Consider the following 6,000-nt stretch of genomic DNA (forward strand, 5'->3'; position numbering starts at 1 on the left):
ATTTGGGATTCCTCTTTTGAGAATTCTCTGTTTAGATCTGTACCCCATTTTTAATTGAATTATTTGGTTTGTTGATGTCTAATTTCTTGAGGTTTTCATATATTTTGGATATTAGCCCTCTGTCAGATGTGGAGTTGGTGAAGAAAACTCTCTTCCCATTCTGTTTTTGTCCTATTGACAGTGTCCTTTGCCTTACAGAAGCTTCTCAGTTTCACGAGGTTTCATTTATTAATTGTAAGTCTTAGTGCTTACATTATTGGTGTTCTGTTCAGGAAGTTGTCTCCCTTGTCAATGCATTCAAGGCTATTCCCCACTTTGTCTTCTATCAGGTTCAGTGTATCTGGTTTTATGTTGAGGTCTTTGATCCACTCGGCCTTGAGTTTTATGCAAGGTGACAGATATGGATCTATTTGCAGACTATTCTTCTATGTTGCTGGAGGGCTTCTCTCCAGGTTCCCCAAGTCCCGCAGTCCCACAATCCACTTATAAAATAATCACTCAGACTCTTATATCACTTATAATCTGTATGGCCGTGGCAGGCTTTTTGCTAACTGTTCTTATAGTTTAAATTAACCCATTTTTATAAATCTATACCTTGCCACGTGGCTGGTGGCTTACCAGCATCTTTACATGCTGCTTGTCCTGGCGGTGGCTGCAGTGTCTCCCTCCTCAGCCTTTCGCTTCCCAGAATTCTCCTCTCTCCTTGTCCCACCTACTTCCTGCCTGGCAACCTACTTCCTGCCTGGCAAGAAGTCACTGGCCATCAGTGTTTTATTTATATAGAGTGATATCCACAGCACTTCCCCTTTTTTTCTTTTTTTTATAAAGGAAAGTTTTAACTTTAACATGGTAAAATTACATATAACAAAACAATTACCGAGCAAGAATTATAGTTACAATATTAAAGAAGATGTCCTATCTATCTTATATTTGTGAGTTTAAGGTTTTATAGCTAACTTATCTTTTATCATAACTGAGGAAATTACGACTATCTAGCCTTCAACCACATCAAAGACCTGAGAAGGAACATAATGGTACCTGAGAAATGGTAGATGGATGCAAGCAACTTTTGGGAATCTTGCAAGAGTAGACCAAGACAGCTGGCAGCCTGGACAGTCACCTAATGTTTCTCAGCATTGTTGGTGCATTCAAATTGGCTATAGGCCTAGAGTATCTGACAGACCATTTTCAGAAGCAGGAATTCTGAAAGACCATCTTACCCTGTCTTGGCAGAGTACAGTGGTCGCTTTCCTTGTGTCCGCTTGTCCAGAAAGGACAGCATTGCACTCATACTGTCAGCCGTCAAGGCAAGGGCAGTTCTTTGCCCAGTAGACCATTTTGTGCCAAGAAGACAAACTTTCAAATGAAAATGTCTTAGAAGCCCAACATTCTCTTGGGATCAAATTGGTGCAGCCAGGAGCAATTGTGTCTCACGTCAACAGAATTCTCAGTTATTTAAATGCCATATTCTCTAGGTCTATGAAGTGTTTGAAGATTACCTATCTATCTGAAATATATCTATGTATACCTAGAAGACTTAACTAACATGGCTACAAATATGATTATTATAGATGACTAATTATTAATCTATTTCTTAATTATCCATTACAATTTTAAATGAGTTACATAAACTAAATACCTCAAACAAGAATATATATATATATATATATAGTATAACAAAATTAACTTCAAGTTTGTATCAATAAACTAAAATTTATACCAATGTAAAACATTTTAAACAAGTTGTTCTTTAAAAGTAGGTTCATCAATCTACCCTTTTATCTTATCATCTTTATATCCTCCTATATATCTATATCATATCCCCTTTTCTTTTTTAGAAAGAGATCACATTTATAATCAACCTGTTTTAAATAAAAATATTGGTTTTTCTCTGTCCCACACCAGAGGGCTCTTCTGATTTGGGACACAAGAATCTCTTAACCATTTTTTTTTTTTAAGCAATATGTCTGGGTTTAGAGGGGGAGTGAGCCAATTCCACCTCTAAAGCTAGCTTGGTATATTTGGGAATTTGGGCGTAGCATCTCTTACTACTTCCTGCTGGAGGGGGGCGCTGTATCTTATGGGGATGCAAAGCAAATTTTAGGCCTATGGGGTAGTCCTTGAGGCTGTATTGTGGGAGCCAGTTGCCTTGAAACATTCTGGATGTTGGATCATCTGGGCCATGGTGTCGTCGGAGACCTTTCAGGGGGTCTTGGCTGGTCAAACCTGATGTATCTTAATCTGGAACAAATCCACAGCCTCTGGCTTTCTGTGGAAACAAAAGCAGAACCTCTTTTCCAAAGCAACATATCCTTAAATCCAAAATTTGAAGTCAAGGTACCTTTAAAATATACATTTTGGCATAACTCAACAGCTTTTGCAATCAAATGTTTTTCTTCAGTTACGAATATCAAAGACAACATAATCCAGATTCTCTGTGTGGTAGCCATCTTTACGCGGCTTATTTTTTATATTACCTTGAGCCTATTGCTTTAAACTGCAGCCTTCTAAGACTGAAAAGGTGCTGTGGCTGCTTGCTCCGCCCACTTCAGCTTCCCAACATGGCAGTGGTACGTTTTCTGCCAGCTCTGGGAGTCATCAAGTCTCAGAAATAGTGGGTCTAAGCTTTTATCAAAGCAGTGTGTAGTCCAGAAACCTTTTTTTTTTTTTTTAAATACTAGTAAAGACTAAATCTACCACACAGCGTAATGTGCCGCTGGCAGACGCCTCATTTCCGCCATACTGCCGGTCAAATGCACACGCCAGGAACCTGCCAGTGTTCAAACCTGTGTTTTGCGGCATCTAGCTGCCCGTATGAGACAAGAAGCAGGAACCTGGTTTTGGCTCTATTTAGAATTGGTTATTAAATATTCTCAGGTTTAAGGTGGAAACTCGAGCCGTTGGGTGCCATTTGTTGCTGGAGGGCTTCTCTCCAGGTTCCCCAAGCCCCGCAGTCCCACAATCCACTTATAAAATAATCACTCAGACGCTTATATCACTTATAAACTGTATGGCTGTGGCAGGCTTCTTGCTAATTGTTCTTATATTTTAAATTAACCCATTTCTATAAATCTATACCTTGCCACATGGCTGGTGGCTTACCAGCATCTTTACATGCTGCTTGTCCTGGCGGTGACTGCAGTGTCTCCCTCCTCAGCCTTTCGCTTCCCAGAATTCTCCTCTCTCCTTGTTCCACCTACTTCCTGCCTGGCAACCTACTTCCTGCCTGGTCACTGGCCATCAGTGTTTTATTTATATAGAGCAATATCCACAGCACTTCTACATGCAGACATTCAGTTAGACCAGCACCATTTGTTGAAGATACTTTCTTTTTTTCATTGTATAATTTTTTAATCAAAAATCAAATGTCCACACGTGTACGGATTTATGTCTGGGTCTTTGATTTGATTCCATTGATTGATCTGTTTGTTTTTATGTCAATACCATGCAATGTAAATGGACATTTCCTGTCCTGACCACCTGGTCTCAAATAACTGACTCAGAGACTGAATATGAATTATAAATGCTTGGTCAATAGCTCAGGCTTGTTATTAGCTAACTCTTACATTTAAATTAACCCATATTTCTATTTATGTTTTGCCACGTGGCTCATGGCTCATTACCTCATTTTCTATACATCCTGCTTGCTGAGTGGCTGGCTGGTGTCTCCTGACTGCCCTTCTCCTTTCATTATCCTTAGTTTGGTCACCCCATCTATACTTCCTGCCTGGCTACTGGCCAATTAGTGTTCTATTAAACTAATTCAAGTGACAAATCTTTAGAGTGTATAAAAGGGTTATTCCACAGCAATACAGTTTTTATTACTATATAGCTTTTTGGTTACAGCTTGAAATCAGGGATGGTGATACCTTTGGAAGTTCTCTTATTGTACAGGATTGTTGTAAGTATCCTGGGTTTTTGTTTTTCCATATGAAGTTGAGAATTGTCCTTTCCAGGTCTATAAAGAATCTTGTTGCAATTTTGACAGGGATTGTATTGAATCTGTAGATTGCTTTTGGTAAGATTGCTGTTTTTATTATGTTGATCCTACCTACCCATGAGCATGGGAGATATTTCCATCTTCTGATACCTTCTCTTCAGTTTCTTTCTTTAGTGACTTGAAGTTTTGTCATACAAATCTTCCACTTGCTTGGTTAGATACATTTTATATTATTTGTAGCTATTGTGAAGAGTGATGTTTCTTGGATTTCTTTCTCAGTTCATTTGTCATTCATTTGTATGTAGGAGGGCTACTGATTATTATTGAGTTAATCTTGTATCCAGCAACTTTACTAAAAGTGTTTATCAGCTGTATGAGTTCCCTGGTAGAATTTTTGGGGTCACTTATGTATACTATAATATCATCTGCAAATGACATCTTCCTTTCCAATTTGTATCCCCTTTAGTTGTCTTATTGCTCTAGCTAGGACTTCAGGCACTATATTGAATAGATATGGAGAGCACAGACAGCCTTGTCTTGTTCCTGATTTTAGTGGAATTGCTTTGAGTTTCTCTCCATTTAATTCAATGCTGACTATCAGGTTGCTGTAAATTACATTTATTATGTTTTAGGTATGTCCGTTTTATCCTTAATCTGTCCAAGACTTTTATCATGAAGGGATATTGGGTTTTTGTCAAAGGCTTTTTCAACAATTAATGAGATGGTCATTTTTTTTCTTTCAGTTTGTTTATGTGGTTGTGGATTACATTGTCAGATTTTCCTATGTTGAACCATCCTAACCTCTCTGGAATGAAGCCTATTTGATCATGGAGGACAATCTTTTTGATGTGTTCTTAGAAAATATTTGATGAGTATTTTCGCATCTATTTCATGAGGGAAACTGGTCTGTAATTCTCTTTCTTTGTTGAATCTTTGTGTAGCTTTGGGTACCAGGGTAATTGGGGCCTCATAAAATAAATTTGGCAATGTTCCTTCTGTTTCTGTTTTGTAGACTAATTTGAGGAGCATTGGTATGAGCTCTTCTTTGAAAGTCTGGTTGAATTCTGTGTTAAAACCATCTGGCTTGGAGTTTTTTTTTTTGGGGGGGGGTTGGGAGACTTTTAATGACTGCTTCTATTTCCTTAGGAGCTATAGGTTTATTTAAATTCTTTATCTGATATTGATTTAACTTTCATAATTGTTATCTAGCAAGAAAACTATTAATTTCTTTTAGATTTCCCAAATTTGTGGAGTATAGGTTTTTAAAGTGTGATCTAATGATTTTTTGGATTTCCTCATGGTCTGTAGTGATGTCCCTCATTTTGTTTCTGACTTTACTAATTTGGATATGATCTTTCAGTGTTTGGATAAAAGTTTGTCTATCTTGCTGATTTTCTCACAGAACCAACTCTTTGTTTTGTTAATTCTTTGTATTGTTCTCTTTGTTTCTATTTTATTGATTTCAGCCCTCAATTTGATTATTTCCTGCTCTTGGGTGTGCTTGTTTCTTTTTGTTATAGAGCTTTCAGCTGTGTTAAGTTGCTAGTATGAGATCTCTCCAAATTCTTTATGAAGACACTTAGTGCTATGAACTTTTTCTCTTAGCACTGCTTTCATTGTGTCCCATAAGTTTGGGTATGTTGTACATTTTCATTGAATTTTAGGAAATCTTTAATTTTTTTTATTTCTTCCTTGACTCAGTGGTGATTTGGTAGAGAGTTGTTCAGTTTCCATGAGTTTGTAGGCTTTGTGCTGTTTCTCTTGTTGAAATCTATTTTTAGTCCACAGGGGCTTCTTTCAATTTTTTTTGTATCTGTTGAGACTTTCCTTATAACTGAGTATGTGGTCAGTTTTGGAGAACGTTTCATGGGTGCTGAGAAGAAGGAATATTCTTTTGTGTTTGGGTGAAATGTTCTGTAGATATCTGTTGGATTTGATAATGTCTGTTAGCTCCATTATTTCTCTGTTTAGTTTTTGTCTAAATGACCAGTCTATTGGTGAGAGTGGGGTATTGAAGCCTCCTGTTATTAATGTGTGAGGGTCAGTATGTAATTTAAGCT

This window comes from Peromyscus leucopus, chromosome 7 (genome assembly GCF_004664715.2).
Source record: "Peromyscus leucopus breed LL Stock chromosome 7, UCI_PerLeu_2.1, whole genome shotgun sequence".
NCBI lineage: Eukaryota > Metazoa > Chordata > Mammalia > Rodentia > Cricetidae > Peromyscus > Peromyscus leucopus.